We start from the raw sequence: 10,507 nt of genomic DNA on the forward strand, positions 1-10,507 counted from the left end.
CCTAAGTGTCACATGGTTATTAAGCAAAATGAAAAAGAATGACTGTAGACATAAAAGGGGATTATATTGTCACTATAAAATAATACAGTTGTTTCATTGACACATAGATTATTTCAGTTGGAGAGCACAGGAGATGTCAGTCAAGAACTTAACATACTACTGAATATTTCTATCTATTCACTGTATAATTCAAACTCTCTCCCACAGCACCCAGTAATATGAGCGCACCGGGATGCTATGTACTGGTTTCCAACCTTTTCTGCTTGTGATCCTTTAAATGAATAGTTTTGGGAGATATACATTCGCTTTCTTGCCAAGAGTTAGATGAGAAGACTGATACCAGGAGATTATTAGCTTAGTTTAGCATGAAACTGGGAAACAGTCAATCAGCCCTTCTGCATTAACACATTATATGTAATTTGTTTAATTCATGCAAAAAACCAAAGCATAAAAATTTGTGGTTTTACAGATTGAATTCTTGGAGTCTTGTCGTCACAGTGAGCTTACCAGGCAGAGACTCCATGAAGTCAATAAGCTAAGCAGCAGCTAGCACGGCTTGAGGCTGAAGTCAATGCAGAAGTACCTTAAAGTGCAACACTACCGACGGCCGCTAGATGCTGGCTCCAAACAATCCCTGATTCCAATTGATTCCCATTCAAAAAGCATCAACTTCTCTCAAGAAATACTTTTTTTCAATGAGTCATTATGGTCTCAATCGCTAAGTTCAGGCCCTCTAATATGTGTGCTGGTGGTCATTTTGGAAATCGTTGCTCCGTTAATAAGATTTGAAGACTTACAGTAGCTTTTATGCCTGCTATGAGGGTGTTGATTGAAAGCTGTGATTGACAGTTTGCTCACACACTCCTTATTTGAAAGGTCCTGACTCCAAACGGGAAAGATGGCGCCGACCATAAACTGCAGCTCTGTAAACAGACTCCAATGCAAACCAATGGGTGACGTCACACCTCGCTAGTCTATCTTTATATACCGTCGTAAAATAACAACTTGTCATTATTACACTCAAATTAGATTTGTATGAATTAAACAAACAATATATAATAATATAATTAGTAAGCTTGAGAGGCGCTGGCTGGGCAGGCAGATTTTTTTTACCTTTGGACAAAGCGAGGCTAGCTGCTAACTCTTTTCAGTGTTTATGGTAAGCTAAGCTAACCAGCTGCTGGCTGTAGCTATATATTTGGCATACAGACAGATAATTAATGTCTTTTTGTGACCCTTGTGGCTGCATTATGTCAATAAGTTTCAAGCAGTTCAACCAGATTTGTTGAAAACTTTTTCGAGGCTCGACAAGGTGAAACTATCCAGTATTTAACAGTAAAAACAAAACTCTGAAAAAGTTTATCATATGTGCAGGAGAATATTTTTTCTGTCATAGATTATTAATCATCTCTTGAGCCTTTAGATTTATCTCACAAACTCCTGGTTGGGAACCGATGCTGTAGACAGCTTCTCTCTGTATATTTTATTCATTGAGGTTTTCTGGAAGATTGTGACATTGATTTCTGCAGGCCGAGACAATTCTGTTATTTCACCCAGATAATAAGAGTATAGCTGGGAATATTTTATTATTTTTGGACTTCATCAGGTCTTCCTTGGCTTATAGTACAATGCCTTATATCTGCATCACAGAATATTAATAAACTTTAGCAGTGAGTATGTCTCTCATGTCTTATTGTCGACTGTTGTGGTCATAGCTGCAGAGGCAGCAGAAACACAGGCATGAAACCACTTCGGGGGGAAAAGTTTATGGCACAATGGCACCCACTGTGTCACTGGATCTCCCACTTCCCCAGAGAATTTCATGCCTTTCGTCTCTATTGTATTGATTTTCATGCCTGAAATTCTCCCATTCTCAAGGACAATATAATGGAAGTAATTTGATGTAAAGAATGGCCCATTTTCAACGCAGGGTCATTGGTAAGTTACAGTGAGACCGCGTGCTCGTGTACAAGCTATTCAGACTGACGCTTTCTTTCTCTCTATGCACCGACTCTCACCTGCTTCCTGCTCTATTATCGCAACGCCAGATGGTTGAGCGGAGGTTTTCACAAAGTGACATGGCCCTCCTTGTTCCTTTATGGCACTGGGGGTCACCTTACCATGGGCTCCCGTTTCAGGTGACAGCGGGAAGATGGATGGAGCGTGGGATTCTGGGATGGGTAGTTTATGTTTTTTAGAGGCTGCTACATTTTCCTCAAGGTCTATGTGACAATGCGTTGCAGTGTAGCAGCGCAGCAGTGCAACGTGGCCCCAGAAACAGAGGTCAAACCCAGAGCTGCATGTATTGAGTGATGTAAAAAAAGTAGGGCACTGGAGACCAGTTTGCTGAAGTGGCTCTGTACTAACTACTGGTTGCCCCTAGTGACACAGAACTCATTAATATGACAGATTACCACGGTAACGACGGAAGGTCGTTAGGCTCAACGGTTTTAGGATTGGGTCACAGCAAGGGGGAAGCTTGCTTACAGCATGAGAACAGCAACGAGAGTGAGATGTAAATATAAAGTAAACCAGTGGTGGTAAGTACATTTACTCAAGTACTGTACTTAAGTACAATTGTGGGTACTTGGATTTTACCTGAGTATTTCCATTTTATGCTACCTTATACTTCCACTCCACTACATTTCAGAGGGAAATATTGTACTTTCTACTCCACTACATTTATTTGACAGCTTAAGTTACTGTTCAGATGAAGATTTGACACAATAGATAATATAACAAGCTTTTAAAATACAACACATTGTTAAAGATGAAACCAGTGGTTTCCAACCTTTTTGGCTTTTGACGTCTTATAAAAAGCAGTGTGTAGTCAGGGTCACATTTCAGATGTCTATGAGTTGTTAACAGATCCACCAAACAGTGATTTTTCCCTCTAAACTTCTCACATCGTATCATTTCAATAAATGTTCAAATGACTCAATATTTCACCAAAAATCAAAGATTAGAGAAAAAAAACTGGAAACAGATTTCCTCTCCCACTCATTCTCCCATCATCTCACGACCCCTCAGATTTATCTGGTTTCAGTATTAAGTATCTAATGATGTCATCTATAATAATATATCAGTCAGACAGATCAAACCACTACTTTTACTGCAATACTTTAAGTACATTTTGCTGCTAACACTACTTTTACTGAAGTAGGATTTACATTTAGGATGTTTACTTGTAATGGAGTATTTTTACATTACTGTATTGGTACTTATATAGAAAGGATCTAAGTACCTCTTCCACCACTGACGTAAACAGACACAAAAACAGATAACACTTAGTTTCATTTTGTGTCATTCTTCCCTACAAGTCTCCAGTGGAATGACAACAGTTTTTCACTGGTTGAATACTACAGTTACGCACTGGAGCGTCAATGGGAAAAAAACAAAACCAAATTTCACAGAGATATAAAGAAGAGACAGACAGACGGTATCATGCTCTTGATGTCTGCGAGATATCAGATAACCTGTGTTTGGTAGTCACAGGTTACAGTGAGTGAACAGTATCGGGTCACCTCACCTTAGGAAATACAAAAAGGTAACATCAGTACATATATCTGTATGGCTTTCGTCATGTTTATGTTTTAGACTGGTTCAAGCGTCTATTTTTGAGGAATTACTTGGCTCAAATTATCCTTTCTAGGTCAGCGGTCATTGACCTTTTTACATGGAGCTACTTAACACATCACAAGATAAGCTGTCTAAGACAAGAAAAGGGGTTAAGAGGTCATTTTTAGCAACACTAGCGGCGTAGGTATAGGGATGTAAATGTTTGTAGATTTTTTAGACATTAATGATGTGACTTTTTCTGCAGTGGCACCATAAGGTTCACACTTGTGGTTTGAGTGAAATATCTCAACAACTATTGGATCAATTGCTGTGACATCAGGGACAGGCGTTCATTTTTCGTTTCATTTTCCTTAATTCATCCAGGTAAAAGTCTTACTTACATTAAATAATATTTTTTAATTCATACTGCTGCTCTGAGTGAATTAAAATAACTTTGGTGATCCCTTGACTTTTCATCTAGCACCATCATCAGATCAAAATCTAAATGTGCAAAGTACTTGATGACCAAATACCTGCAAAACTACATTCCCATCAGCCTCAACTGTACTGTGTGTTCAGTGCTAATTAGCAAATATTAGCATGCTAACATGCTAAACTAAGATGTTGAACATGGTAAACATTAAACCTGTTTGACGTCAGCATGTTAGCATTGTCAATGTGAGCATGCTGGCATTGAAATTGTTTTAAAGCCATGAATGTAATATGATGAAAAAACAAAAGCCATAAAAACATTCACAAAAACTGTAATGTTCGCTATACAAAGGGGAACCAAATTACTCCCAGAGACTGCTACTTTAATGACTTTAATTAGACAGGTAAAGATTTATAATGACTTTTTTTTTTTAACACTATCAGGACATTTTAGGTCCCATCTCATACACCATATTAAAAAAGTGTTGGACTGAACTAACAACACACTAAAGATGTTATTATTCAGAAAGCTTAAACAGTAATTGATTATGTCTTTGAGACATAACACATGGGAACATTGAATATCATGCCTGGTCTATTTTTTATTTTCCTTTTGTACAAGTGGATATTTTGGCATAACGGTGAATCCAGGAGATGTTCAAGAGGTCACTAAAAACACTGGTATCATTCTGTGGGGACCATGAATATCCAGACCTCGTTTCATGACAGTCTTACCAGTAGCTATTTAGGTATCTTGGTCTGTACAAGTGACAGCTGGACGACCACACTCACTGATTTTCTCGTATGTAGAAAATTAAATGTGTGCAGATCGTCAAAATCGTTTCACACTAATGGCCTATAAAGAGAAGTGGGTCATTGAGGCCTCCAGCTACTTCGATAAAATGTCACAAATTGAATCCCAGAACAAAACCCCACTTAAGGAATGTGAATGCAGAATGACCTGCTCTACAGCACTCATGGGTAAAGACAGTAAAACTTTCCTCAGACAACTCTGGAAAACACTGAAATTATGTTTTAACAAAACCATTTTAATAAGAGAAAACCTCTTTGATCACCTACAGACTGGGAAAACTTAAGCACATGTATTTTTTTTATTTATTTTTTTATTTTTCATCAACAATGTCATGTACTGCACATATCAAGTACCCCTGAGGACAATTCTGTACTGGTGAAATCAAAGGTAAAACAAGGTTTTGATTTTGATTCTCGTTACGATGCAAAAAAAATGTTGCAGAGAGGGAGACATGAATGTAATACTTCTCACATGAAAGCTGCTTTAGGCTGGAAGGAAAACATCAGTGAAGACTGGTAGAAGGTTTCAGCCAGTCACTTTAATACACCTTATAATTGCTTGTGATGGCCAGCTAAATATTAATTTTTATAAAGTACGTAACTGTAACGTATGAGGGGGGTATAGGCATGATCTATTTGAAAAGTTTGGATCGATTAAAAGTGATTATGAATTGACATTGACGGACCGTTATCTATTGTGATATGTTTCTATTCACATAACAGAACTATATACTGAGCTGAAGGTGAAATTTTGTTAAATTTTATTGACTTATGACTTCCGTTTTAAAATCTACATCTGTAGACTTGTTATAGATGTTGGAAGTGTCAAATTTAATCAGTGAAAATTAATATTTGGAAAGATGCTGAACTCCTGAAAGAATAATTAAAAAAACGTATTGCTTTGGATTAAGTCGTCTCATCTCTCAGCACATTAAGTTGCAGAAAACTTTCTCAAAAAGTAAACAACGTCTCCTGAATTGATCTACTGTGTTTACTTCTTGTTTAACCTAAGATGAAACAATAAAAAACAGATCATGTGTGACTTGTAAAAGATAATCGTGCGATAGTAGCACAAGTAGATGTCACTTCCACAGCAATATTGTTAGCTAACATGAGCTAATATTAGCCACTATTGGCATTGGTCATACCAGACCAAGTTAGACTGTAGCAGCAAAACCCTTTAGTGTGTTAAATTGAGCAAGGGTGTGTTTTACTGCTTATGAATTCAACTTTTCATGTGTAAGAGGAAGATTGTGTTATTTCTTCTTTCATAAAGGCACAGTCTGGCTTTAAAGCTAAGCAGGGTCTTCTCATGAGTCCCTCTCACAGGTTGTAAACGTCTATGAGTTGTGAGCGGTTCAACCAAAAAGCTCTCTGCTTGTTTGATTTGGCTTCAAGAGGTAAAACTATCCACTGTTTTGTAGATTTATGAAAGGAATGTTGGAGAAAAGTCATAATTTTCTGAACTTTCCTTTGCATTATTAATCACCTTTCAGATTTTTCTTGCAACCCCTTGGCGGGGTCCCGACCTCCACGCTGGGAACCACCGCTCAGGACAAAAACATTTACATTCCTTTAGCTGATTCTGTGTGACAGTATGATGCTAATTTGCCTCATGTTTTTGGCCATTCATATACAGTAAATATTCAACATACCTACAGTAGTTTCATTCATTATCATTCAGTTTGTCTATTTTGTTTTTTTGTACCTACAGGGAAAGATTGTGCCTGTATGTTAGTCTGAAATAAAATGCTTAAATATGAGTAGACAGCATGTGGACTGATTTGTTTGTATGTTTAGGGTTTTAATTGCTTTTTGATTTTGTATTTTGCTTTTTTGATTAATAATTTAACCCTCCTTGTAGCTGAAATTGGCTGTTCAGGAAGCCTCAGAATTGGAGATCTTATAAGATGTGCTCCCCAGCTTATACATAAAAAATGTGCTTCATATGCCTCCAGTTTTATAGTCTGGGGATATTACTATACATTTCAGTTTCATGCTGCATTTTTACAGCTTTCTTTTATGAGCTGAATTTTATTCATTTTTATCTGGTAGTTAATCAAACCAATAAATGTACAGAGACCAAGGGAAAACAGGATATTGAAAACTGATTGACATATATTGCTTTTTTTTTAAAGCTGAAATGATTAGTTGTATAGTTAATTAAATAATAGAAGATGGACAGAAAAATAATTAACAACTATTTTGATCATTGATGAATTGATTTTTTTAAGCAAAAACATCAAACTTTTCTTAGTTTCAGCCTCTCAATTGAGATTTTGATGCTTTGATTGTCTTGTGTGACAATAAACTGCGTATATTTGGGTTTTGGACTGTTTGTTGGACAAAATAAGCTATTTTTAATGACATTACCTTGAGCTTTACAGAATTTTAGTAAACTTTTTTGACAATTTTCTGATATTTTAAAGACCAATCAGGTGATTAATCCAGATAATGAAACTAATCATAAGTTGCAAACTCACTTTTTTTTTTCTTTAAAGGCCCTGCTGCTGTTGAGATAGTTTCTGTGATCTGTATCCGTCTCTCCCTGAACCCTGAAGTGTTTTATCATTGACCGTTATTTTCTGGAGCTTCTCTATTGACTTGACACCTTGATGTTTGCGGAGCTCTTTTAAACCTTCCATGGGCTTCATCTCCATCTGTCAGCAGCCGCTCATTACTGTGCTGTCAGATTCACTTTTGGGGGAAAAACTGTTCATTTAGACAAATCTTGACTAAATATTCTGACTTATTGTAAAAACTCATTAAGTTTAGACAGACACAGGAGAGAAAAATGTGGAGTGGCCTTTGACCTGGAGGCAATCACTGAAATGTCAGTTGAACAAAAAGATTGAAGGACAGGTAGAACTTATATTGTAACTAAACATCTGGGTCACTGATTGGTTTGACAGCATGTCTTCCCCTTCCCCTTTCTTTCTTTCATTATGGTAGAAACACAGCTGGAGACGTTGACAAATGGTTGATTTTTTTTTTCATGTCAACACAATAAGATGAAAACACAAGCTGATCCGGTTTCTCGCCTTTCACCCGAATATTTTTTTTATTTTTTAATTATGCAGTGACATTTACCAATGTGGGAGTTTTTGCTCTTTCCTGACAAGATATCAGATGTGCGAGTGGTGGAAAAAAAAAAAAAAGTCTCCTCTATCTTTTTAATTAAAGTTATCTTATTTTTATCGCTCTTATCTGACAAGCACCCTGTGTGCCATCTTCACCCTGTTCTGAGCACTGCAGTTTAGACAGAATAAGCCTTTTTAATTGCATATGCATTACCCCTTGTCTGGAGCAGTCACTGTGTCAATAAATTATAGTAAAGGCCAGGACTGCTATCTAGAATATTAATCATCCTTTTTCCTCTATGATGTTGTTTTACCCCACTTTCTGTGCCCTCTCTTTAGTTAAATCTGTGGGCCACATGATAGACTATAACAGGGCTTCTTCAACTTTTTTTTTTTATGCAGTGACCAAAAATTTAAATTTAGTGTGTTCAAAGGACCCACACTGGCGTATGATCAATACAGGCAGAAACGCTCATTAAAATACTCAACTTTATAGAAGCTGAGTAAATCATCTCACATATAAAAGTTTGTGAGATGATGTAAGTTGTCCTGGAAACACTCAACAAGGAGCCACATTTTGAAATCTTCTTTTAAAAAAAAAATCTAAATGGAAATCTAAAATAATTGGGCTATAGAGACAATGTGGATAAAATCTCCCATGTATGTATTTTAAACTGCGATGTTGATACATATATTTTGATATAGGATAGTTCATTTCCTGGCCTGAGGTGCAAAACACAACAAAATTTCAGGAAACACAACCTTTTTGAGGGGCAAATCTACCTAATTTGATACCTGACAAGTCAAGGAACTTCATCCTGCATGCAAAAATCATATAAAAAGCTATTTAAGCCAATAAGTTTTTGCTAACATACATATCAGAACCCAACCATAAAGTATAAGGATGCAGCATTAAGAAATAATGTTCTGCATTGGCTCATGCACCATTCAATATTATGTTATTTTTAATTGATGTGAGATGGGGTTTGGAATAAGTAAACCGTACAGTGTTGTGGCTCAAACACGGTCATACTAAATATTTAATAAAACCCTGTCCTGCAGCTTCACTCAGGCTAGAATGCAGACAGACTCTTCCAGCCAGACTGAAATGGAAAACGGTTAGATAAAATTGGCTACTTCCTGGAGTCTGGAGAACAGTCACACACACACAAAAGGAAGGGCAGGGAGATGTAGAGAGAGAGAGAGAGAGGAGGGGAGGGGAGGGGAGGGGACAATGTGTGTCTGCAGTCACTTCCACAATTCCTCTGACAGAGCTTTTCCCCTGACTGATTGCTTCCAGACTACCTTAAAAAGCGGCGCATGCAGTCCCCGTCCCTGTTTTGGGCTCTTGCGTTGCGCTCTTGCGCGGCGCCAGTGGGGGATCCTGGGACAATGTGGGGATGAGCTATTGACACACACACACACGCACGCACGCACGCACACGCACACACACACACACACACACCGCACCGCACATCTCTCCCATCATCATTATCAGCCATCCACCCCCCTCTGCCCTGCAGCGACACTGGCTCACTGGCACATTAACATACTGCTGCTGCCTGCACCTCCTCCCCTGTCTGTCTAGGGAACACAATTAGGCTACGGCGGAGACACACACACACACACACACACACACACACACACACACATATGAGGAAAAGAAGTTGAGCCTACATTCATGCAAATACAGCAAAAAGTGACTGAGGGACGTTGGAAGTGTGTGAGGTCTTCTGAAGGGCTGCAGCCACAGATCGTTACTGGATAAAATTAGATTCATTGAACAGAGTTTGGTGTTTTATAGGTTTCTGGTTCTTACAGTTGCATCTCTGCTATAACAGAGTAGCCAATTGTCAAACCATCTATATCCTTTACAACATTTTTATTGTCATAGTTTTTAATCCATACGCTTTTTTATACATACACTTAAATGACTGTTTGTGTGTTTCTTTGCCTCTGCTCATGATGCTGTAAATTGATCAAACCTATGGATTTATCCTATAAAGACAATAAATAAAGTGGGCCTCCTGTTACAGATATACTGTCAGGGAAAAGAAAGGAAATTGATCCCCAGCTGATGGATCATTCTGCTGGATAAATAAATAAGGATGAAAACTATTGTGTTGGTAATTAAAACAGACGAACTCAAAAGGCCACTTTAGTGATTGTCCCACCTGGAAGCTAAACGTCCAGAGGGCGGCAGCAGCGCGCTCCTGTCTGTGTTTCGGACATGTTATACATGGGTTTTAATGCCCTAAGTTTAGTCTCCTAGGCACACAGCTATATCTCAAACTGATATTCCCATGGTTCACTTGCTAGTAGTAGAAGACCTAAACTAAAGCCATTAAATCCCAACTTTAACCAGCTAAAGCTAAAACCGAAACAGCAATTTGCTTAGTGAAGCTTAATGGGGACGCAGCTTCGCCTGAGAGGCAAAACTCAGGGCACAAAGCACTGATATTATAATCAGGGAAAACTGTCCTGAGTGATTAACATGACAAAACCAAACATGATTTATTTTGAAGAAAAAAGGGGGAATGCCTGGATTGGACTGTTGTCATAATATCTAGCCTATCTGATTGATTCCCAGCTCCATTGATACACATTTTTAGCACACATGCATG

The sequence above is a fragment of the Thunnus albacares genome, chromosome 18, assembly GCF_914725855.1.
Source record: "Thunnus albacares chromosome 18, fThuAlb1.1, whole genome shotgun sequence".
Taxonomy (NCBI): domain Eukaryota; kingdom Metazoa; phylum Chordata; class Actinopteri; order Scombriformes; family Scombridae; genus Thunnus; species Thunnus albacares.